General features: G+C 38.6%; 1 long non-coding RNA gene across 1 annotated transcript; it reads left to right on the forward strand.

Annotated features, from left to right (window-relative positions):
• Nucleotides 1–558: 558 nt before the first annotated feature.
• On the forward strand, nucleotides 559–7,140 carry LOC140852514 (uncharacterized). The gene is made up of 3 exons (XR_012135396.1): nucleotides 559–649; nucleotides 800–1,104; nucleotides 3,249–7,140. It is a non-coding gene; the product is annotated as an uncharacterized lncRNA (long non-coding RNA).
• The last annotated feature ends 2,878 nt before the right edge of the window (nucleotides 7,141–10,018 follow it).

Here is a 10,018-nt window from a genome sequence, read left to right on the forward strand (position 1 = left end):
TGGTCCCTTGAGGCCCACATAACCTAGACCTTAAGAACCCGAAAGGCCCACAGCCTTTCAACCTAGGGCCCAACTAGCTCTAGAGCCTCCATGAAGCCCTCATGAATGATGGACCTTGGCCTTAGCCTTGGTCCTCTGGGCCTTGGGCACACCACCTGAATCAAATTTAGTTTTTCTTCTTTTTAAGTCTAATCTGGTCCTAATATGATTAAGATTAATTAAAATTTAATTGGGTTTAAAACAACCATTAAATTAGAGTCCCATGAATCTTAAATTCTTCCCTATCCATGCGCCAAAAGGATTCCATGCCCACTTATGTTTGATGCCATATCCTCTCCTCCTTTTTATGCGTGTAAGAGGTCCACTCCTTCCCTAATTAGCATGTAAGAAGGAGTCCTAAAACTCTTTTCTTCAGAGAGATATGTGGTGCTAATATGAGAAGGGGTGGGGGCATAATTTAGATAGAGTCCAAGCTTCATAGGACTCTTATCTCCCACCTTAAATCAAACTCCTCTTCACCTATTTAAGGAGCTCCATATGGGATGTGTAACCACCTGATAGAGTTCAGTTTTGATGCCCAAAATAGAAAGAGATGTGCATGAAAAATAAGGGAGAAAAGTGGGATGGCATGATGGGGGGAAGGTGTGAGGTAAGTTTGTTTTAATCTTTTCTTTCTTGCAACAACCAAAAGTTGGTTGTGAGGACATCCTCTTCTCTCCCTCTTATCCATGTTTAGATATGGATGTCTCTTTTTCTATTTGTCTAAAAGTTGGATAAAATTTTTATATCTCTATTGTAGAGAATTGGTGCATGGATCTTAAGAAAAAAAGAGAAGAAAGGTTCTTTTCATGATCTCTAGTGTAGAGATCAAGATCCTCCTACATCTTCTTATTCTCTAAGAGTGTCTTATGAGAAAAAAAAAATTTCAACCATCAAGATATAATTTCTGCAAGGAAGCTAGCATCCCGATGAGATCAAAAGGCTTCTGATCAGATCAGAGTCTCATGTGGATACCCGTAGAGGTCGGACGTTTGTGCGGCTAAAAAGAACCTTCGAAGGATATCCTTGATCATCTATTCACATTGAAGATTGATCTATGTCCAAGTATGTTTTATATTTATTTTTTTCTATTTGATTTTTATATCTGAATTTTATCTCACATATGATGATCCTATTTATGGTTTTAAGATTTGATCTTATGCATGCTTAGATTAAATTAGATTTAATCTAAAAATTTTTAAAATTCCACTGTGTATTAGTTTTGTAAAATCTTATGTGCATGAAATCATAAAAATCCAACAAGATCATCCTTAAGTATTTGAGAAATACTAAGGATCAGTTGAAAGAATAGTGCCCTATAAGCCAAATGCATGGGGATGCGAAGAAACTTTTCTTTATTTTGTTTCTACTCATTTGTATAATATTAGTTATTTTTATTTATAATATATTATGTTTTATCATTTACTGCATCATATTTTTTGTATGATTATGATAAACCCCATAGATTAAGACAGTGATTTTAGGACTATGATGAGATCATGCCAGTGAGATCTAAAATCTTGATAGCCATAATCTAAAATATTTTTAGTCATTGGATCATCGAGTTGGAGATCGATGATATCGATAGGACTGGTACATCCTATGTATGCTTAATAGAGAGGGTGGTTGATCTCACAACCACTTGAGTAGTGACACTAATACAAGAATGTAGGTGCTCATTAGAGAATGAGTTCATTGAACAGACCCATCAAAAGAACATCTAATGGAGCCTTACAGCATGTCAACAGATGGTTCTTCAGTGGGAGTGGTGCATGTGATCCTTTGACCTGAGATCACCATGATATCTTGTGTACATGGACCCTTACTTTGGTTTATTCTCTGACACACCACTTTAAGATGGGTGTGAGATATTCTAGGTATGGTAAAGTGTGCATGGAGATTGTGAGTGGTCAATAAGAAATCGGTCACTCCTTGTAGGAGGAGAGAACATCCTATGTGATCTCATAGGATGATGACTCTAAGAGTCTCTGGCCAGAGTAGGGATGAACAGTAGAAAGAGTTTCTACTAATTCATCAACTAAGTCATCATCATCAGATTGAGATATATATGGATAAGTATTTGGTTTGACATATTTTCATACCCATGGCCTTTTCGGGATGTTATATGATCGAAGGATTAAATTACATGGTAACTCACCACGGAAGGATAATTTTAGTATTTTTATCAAATTTTAAATCTTTTGGATAGTCATGACATATTGCTCGATATCAATCTTTACTTATGGACTCATCAAAATTAAAAAAAATTAATTTAAGAATCAATTAGGAAGAGTCCTAATTGATTGGGACTCTCAAACTGACCTAATCCAATCGGATTTGGATTACATCGAGAGTATGGGTCCACTGCTGGCTAGATTTGGATCCCAATGGATCACACATAATAAGAATTTGGTCTTGATACAATCTATTTAAATTTATTATAAATTCAATGGGTTAATTAAATTGCTAGCACATGAATTAATCCAAGTTCCCAATTGGGTTCAGTGTAAATGTATTGGTGATAACCCTTTGCTTGTTGCCTTAACCTAATGTGATTGGGTTTGAACTATCTATTTATTAGTTGGTTTATCTAATTTATATAAAAAAGTTCCATGTGAATAAACCTCCTCCACACTGAAACCACATGCTAGAATCAAATTGGCATCATATTTATTTTAGAAGTTAAGGAGAGGAGTCCTTCTCCTTTACTTATCTTAATTGTCTTACATCTTCCACATGTCCCATAATTTTGTGCGCCATCAGATGGCACCTTGGGACTTATGGGTGTGGAAGAGGAGGTGGAGTCCTTCTCTTAGAAGGAACTCCATACCAAAATAAATGTGGGACATCCCTTGTTTTTGGGCGATGAAAATGGAGAGTCCATTTCACATTGGACTCTTAATTCCTTCCATTATTTCTATGCATTTCTTAAATCCTTGTGACATGAGATGTCTCTTGAGATTATGTGGCACAGAAGAGAAGAAAGAGTCCTTCTTTAACAAGGAGTTTGATCACCAAATAAATTGGATAGCCTTTTATACATGCGTTGAGTTTATGAAAGAGTCTTAATTGTTAAGGACTCTTGATTTCTCATGTTAATTTCCTTTCCACGTGCCATATGATGGCATATTAATTTTTTTCAGATAGAGGAAGAGTCTTTCTACTGGTTAATCTCTTTAGTTTTCATGACATCTCATTGAATTCCATAGGAAAAATTAAATGGGGCATGTAAGAATGAAGGGACATCAAGAGTTGGCATCCCATGGTGTCGCCCCTTATTTCCTATAAATAGGGGATGCTACACCTGGTTTCTATGTGCTATTTTTTGCTATGGATGGGCATGAGAATGAGAGAAAAAAGTGAAAAAAAGTTTGAAAAAAAAAAGACAAGGGAAAGAAAGAGAAAAATAGATACGAAAAGAGGAAGAAATTGGAAAGCACGAGATGCTTGTCCAAAAATCAGATTGTTCATATGTTGAAGATAAAATCTAATTTGTGTGTGGTGAGATCTTTTGAAAAAGCATTCCTAAATAGGTCTTAGTGGAGATCATGAAGGCATATAAGTGATGGTGCAACTAGTTCTTGCAAAGGACGGTCGACAGCGAGCTTGCAAAGAAGGCTGCAGCACCATGTCGAGTTGGGAAGGATCCTGATCAATCCTGTGTGGATCACCGTTGGAGGGCTTCTACTTGGAGTCTCATGGAGATATTAAGATTACCAATTCATGGTCTTCATAATGGTATATGACATCTGATCTTCTCATATTATGCATGCTTTTGATATTTGATTATAATTATCAAGGGGTTCCTAGGGCTTTTATGTTCTGGTAGACTAGTTTAAATGTTAAACTTTATTTTCAATCATTGAATGCATGTTAAAATTTTTAAAATTTATATTTCACTACATCATCGAAATTCAACAATGGCATCAGAGCCACCCTTGATTGATCCAATCAAATTTCATGTTATTTTTATGATATGGATTAGATCCAGTTCAAATTATGTCAAAATTAGATTTTTCTGATTGATATTTTATTGACATTTATGATGCATTTTTGATTATGATAAAGTGTTATCAATTTATGTTCATATCTTGGATATAAAATTTCATGATTTTTTACTTGTATGATAAGTTTTTGATTAGATCCTATGATCTAATTTTCGATGGAATTGAAATTCAGTGCATATGATGCACGGAGCCTTAAAATGCTACATATGGATGTACATTGTCAAGACTTAAGATTTTTATATTTGATGCATGTACTTAAGATCTAAGGGCTGACCACCATGTTATCGAGCACTCACCATTATGGGTTGACCATTTTGGTTATTGCCCGAAGAATGTGTGGTGTCAGAAAAAATTTGATCATGGAAAGGATGCATCAGACATGGATTAGGATTTTTGTTGATGGATTTGTTTAACTATAGTTTATTATTCTAATGTGATTAGAGTTAATGATTATAGATTAAATCAAATTCATGATTCTAATTTGATTAGAAATCATGTTTAAATTTAGGTTAATCAAAATTATCATTTACCTAATTGGATTAGGGTTTGAGTCATGGTTGATCGAATTTGTGTTGACCTAATCAGATTATGGTTAATCTAAGAATTGGTCAACTCAGCTCAAATGAATGATAAATGATTGACTTAAAGTTAAAATTGGATCAAGTGTTGAACCTGAATCGAAAACCCTAGATGGGTCCTATGCCCATAAATTTGAATATCTTTTATTGACATATATATGAATGATATCGTAATGAAAATAACATGAGTAGTTTGTTATGATATTTTATAATTATTATAAAATATATGTTGAGTGGTTATGGACTATAGTACATCTATGTGATGGAAAATGTATGCATGAATGCTTTCTTGCTAGTTGATTATATTAATGCATCTGTAAGAGTTGCAATAGGGACTCGGTGCCCCTGATGCATTATATTATCAGCTGAATTTTTCTTTTGTATGTTCTCAACTATTGATTGTAATTCTTACATATTGATGTAAGATAAAAAAAATTATTTGAGAATAGATAAAAATTATTTCATTCTATTTTTAAATAAAGATCAAGCATTCATGGTAGACTTCATGATAATGAAAACTGGACTACCAGGCTTTAAGAGAGCAAAGGCGCATTAAGTTTAACCATGAGATAGTTCAATCTATAATGCACCTAGAGTTAGACCCATAGATCATCCTGTGGCTCGGATGATTTTTTCAAAAAATCTATAACTATTTGTCTTCCTCTTTATAGGCTCTTACATGCTGGTTGGTAGTTATAAATTAGAATTTACAAAGCATATGATGTATGTATATGTTTAAGATGTGCTTGAGATCTAAGTCCCTCATTCAAATTATATTTAGTTATAATGATGAAGTGTTAAGAACACTATCCATACCTTCCTTCATGCTAAGACTTTATTATGTCAAGAATCATAGTAGGCTTGTTATGCTATCCACAAGACTTACTATCAGGGACTGATTTGATACTGTCTTGGTGCATAATGAAGCTAATTATACTTAGCTCATACTAGGTCAATAGAGTATGTCAAAAACTATAGTGAGTTTGTTGTGCTATCGACAAGGCTTGCTATAGTGATTGGTATAATGTTGACTTAGTGATACTTATGATATATTCTGGTAGTGCTATCTTGTTGTGCTATCCACAAGGATAATATTATTCAGGTATGACCATATAGGATTGAAGGGTATGACTTAACTAAAATACTATAATTTATTGTGCTATCCATGAGGCTATAAGTATTTTAGAAGCAAAAATTATGTTGAGAGTTGTATGAGATACAATTAGTAAAGAATTACTTATTTTTGAACTCATAGGAGCTTGTTGTGCTATCCACAAAATTTTTTATGAGAAATTGAGATCTCAACCCCACTAAAAAACTTCATGATAAGGTTCTTCGATTTCATACTTGAGGGCTATAAAATTTATTAAAATAGTGAGATATACAATTAGATAAAATCCTCGTCTAACTTATGCATGTCATCATGAGTAGTTCTCTTTTATGTTCTAATATATAAATTTATATCTTTATTATCACTGCATAGGATAAATTTTTAAATAGATCGAATATAATGGAATGGTTGAAAAAATAAAGGTGAAGATTATCTTCACTAAGGGTATCTAATTTATTATTACAACAATTATAAACATTAAATTACAAAGAGTTTTGCAAGTGTAAAGCAGTAGCAGGATGCAAAAGTTGCATTGTTAATAATTTGTGTGTGATACAAATTAATTATCATTGAGTGTTTCAGCTTTAAAATATTGGGTATGTGATACCTTATATAGGTTCTACTTATACAAAATGTTGCTAGACCTATAAAGCTAAAGTGAGGTGACTATTTATCTTTTGGCACTGATAGATAGTCCATTCATGCTGAGATTATAGGAACCTAATTAACCTTCTAGCAAGGTTTAGAAACTAGTAAATCATTGTTATGTGCTTGAACTTATCAGAGACATTATTTTAAATCTTTTACTATTGTAGCATAGTTTTGAAATTAATGTTGAGAGTAAAAGTTACTCTCCTTCTGATAAATTTTAGGACTATGGTCTCATATTTCTATCACTCAATGATGTTATTCTTTATGTTGATGAGAACAAGAAATAAATATGTGATGGTCATATATCTTAAGACAAAATAAGATATTAAGTCTTGAACATATTGATATTTGAAGACTAATAATATCTCGACTCAGAGATTGACATTTCATATGTGATATGATGTGTTCTTTAAAATGCTTCACAAATTTTAATTCTTATTCAGTGAAAACATCCTAGAAATTGCTGTTTATGTTAAATATCATCAAAATATGTAACGAGCACTCCATGTGAGATAAGAAAAAGGCAAAAGGTAGGTTGTCCAACTTATGTCAAAAGTGTTGATGTACATAAGTTTTGTGCTAAAATAGATTTATATATATTAGTTTTTAGGTTATCCCAAAGAGTGTATGTGATAATATTTCTACCACCCTACTGGACCAAAATCTTTTATTAGTAAGTGTTGGATTTGTGTCCTAGAAGTCAATTGTTGGTTGACACATTATGTAATTCTTGGGTCTATACTTGTACTTGTAATTTTTTATTATCAATAAAGGGCTTTTTCTTGTCAAACATGTTTATGTGTCCATGATTTATCATAAAAATTAATAAAGATGAATTTTGTATATTCTTAAAGAGTTAGAATTTAAGACATACATTAATTAGTAGTTAATTTTTAAATGCTTCCAATCAAAGATCGTCATAGAGAACAATGATTAATCTATTTGAGATCGGTGCACGATTTACCTCCTTTATGGGCAGATGAGTCTCAGGTCTGTGGTGTAGAGATACTGGGGTGAAGGTATAGGTAGTTGTTAGAGAACAACTTGCACTGAGTGTTACCAATATGAGAACCATATGGATGTCTACTCACTCATTAGTGGTCTTCTCGATGCTGCAGTGGTATGAGTGGTCCTTTGACCTGTGGTGTCATTGGCTATTCAAAGCGAGCCTACTGGGTTTGACTGCACATTTCTTTGGTCTCTAGCCATTTGGGTCCTTAATGTATATGTTGGCTTCAGTAGGTTCAGGTTCGCTATTTGGAGTAGGATGCACCTAGATGGATCTATCGATCTTGGTAAAAAAGAAAAAATCCTATGCTATTTGTGAAATTGAGTTCAAAAAGTTTTTGGCCAAAATAAGTATGAATACTGAAAAAGAGTTTCCATGAGATTCACAAATGAACTCGAGTCGAGCCAATCTAGCATATGACTAATGGTGGGGTCTGACGAGCTCTTTATGACCTCCATCAAGTCGGGACTTACAATAGAAAGACTGAATCATATGATAACTGCATCTAGAGATTTGTACTTTCATTATACTAGGTTGCCACTATATACTGTTAGGTGTCACTGGTGGATTGTGAGACTCATCAGACGTCATCTTGATAATCGATGGCCCTCGAAGGATAGAATTAAAAATATTCCAATGCATCGAAAAGAGTTTCAATGATATTGTGATAGAGATCACAACATATTCACTACTAGATAGAATGAAACCTATGGGGTCACACATTAAGGGATTTAATCTCGAATTTACCAATTGGGTTTATGAAGTTCCAATTGGGTTAGTGTTGGGTATAAAATACCCACAGCCCAACCCCCAGCGGAGTCGACGACGGAACAGAACGGCTCCGCCCGGACTCCTACGGGAGCGGGCTCCACCGCCGACAGCAGCTCGGTTCCACCCGGACTCCTACGGGAGCCGGCTCCGCCTTCGACATCAACAGCAGCTCGGCTCCACCCGGACTCCTACGGGAGCCGGGCTCCGCCTTCGACATCAACAGCAGCTTGGCTCCGCCCGGACTCCTACGGGAGCCGGGCTCCGCCTTCGACATCAACAGCAGCTCGGCTCCGCCCGGACTCCTACGGGAGCCGGGCTCCGCCTTCGACATCAACAGCAGCTCGGCTCCGCCCGGACTCCTACGGGAGCCGGGCTCCGCCTTCGACATCAACAACAACTCGGCTCCACCCAGACTCCTACGGGAGCCGGGCTTCGCCTTCGACATCAATAGCAGCTCGGCTCCGCCCGGACTCCTACGGGAGCCGGGCTCCGCCTTCGACATCAACAGCAGCTCGACTCCGCCCGGACTCCTACGGGAGCCGGGCTCCGCCTTCGACATCAACAGCAGCTCGGCTCCACCCGGACTCCTACGGGAGCCGGGCTCCACCTTCGACATCAACAGCAGCTCGGCTCCGCCCGGACTCCTACGGGAGCCGGGCTCCACCTTTGACATCAACAGCAGCTCGGCTCCACCCAGACTCCTAGGCTCCACCCAGACTCCTACGGGAGCCGGGCTCCGCCTTCGACATCAACAGCAGCTCTACTCCGCCCGGACTCCTACGGGAGCCGGGCTCCGCCTTCGACATCAGTTGCTGGTAAGCTCCGTCCGGACTCCTACGGGAGCCGGACTTCATCTTTAACTTTGATTGCAGAGTACTCCGCCCGGACTCCACGGGAGCCGGGTTCCGCTTTCAGTATCCACTGCAGGTAAGCTCCGTTCGGACTCCTACGGGAGCCGGACTCCACCTACAACCCCAACCGAAAGGAGGACCCTTCCCGGACCTCTACAGAGGCCGGACTCCGACCGCTGCCGAGCCTCGATCAATAGATCCGCGCCCCTTGGTAGATCAAAATAACAACCATGATCCTGTTCCACTTCCTGTAGCAGATTCCATGCGGCTCCATCACCCCCTGCGGCGGACCCATTACTCTCTGACAGGCTGTGTCAACGGCCACAATTCTGCTCCGCTCCCTGCGGCAGGTGCTGCACGATCCCACTACTCGCTGACAACTAGCGGCAACGGACGCCGCTCCACTACCTGCAACAGGCCCTACGTGGCAGACTATGACAATAGCCAGAGGTCTACCCCACTACCCTTCGCAATAAATTCCCCTGACCATGGGCGGCCCACTACCAGACGGTTATAAATGTCGCCATCAATCCGTTGCCCCCTCCGCCTATAAAAGGGGACCCAGATACGTTATTCTCTAAGCTCATTTCTTATCTCAAAACTCTGCTAAATTCTCCGTTCGAGCACTCCATTCTTGTTGAGGCAAAGAACAGACTTGAGCGTCGGAGGGTCTTGCCGGAGCAACCCCACCTCCGGTTTAGACTTCCCTTGCAGGTCCCGGCGGCGACCGCGGCTTCCCCGACTCCAGCTTCTCCGGTGCAAGCAGATTTTTGCACCAACAGGATTGGCGCTAGAGGAAGGGGTGAACCTTCGCAGCACCCTTGTTCTTGAAGGAGCGCTCAACGGATCCGCTTTCGGCCATTTTTTCCAACACCCAATCCTCCTTCCCTCATCTGATGCCCTCTCATGAGGTCTCTGCACAACTACCTCCGGCAATGGTCATCGATAAAGGGTGGCCGGATGACCGATCTCCGTCGGATTCCATCAACGTCATCTCGGGG

This window comes from Elaeis guineensis, chromosome 11 (assembly GCF_000442705.2).
Source record: "Elaeis guineensis isolate ETL-2024a chromosome 11, EG11, whole genome shotgun sequence".
NCBI classification, from domain to species: domain Eukaryota; kingdom Viridiplantae; phylum Streptophyta; class Magnoliopsida; order Arecales; family Arecaceae; genus Elaeis; species Elaeis guineensis.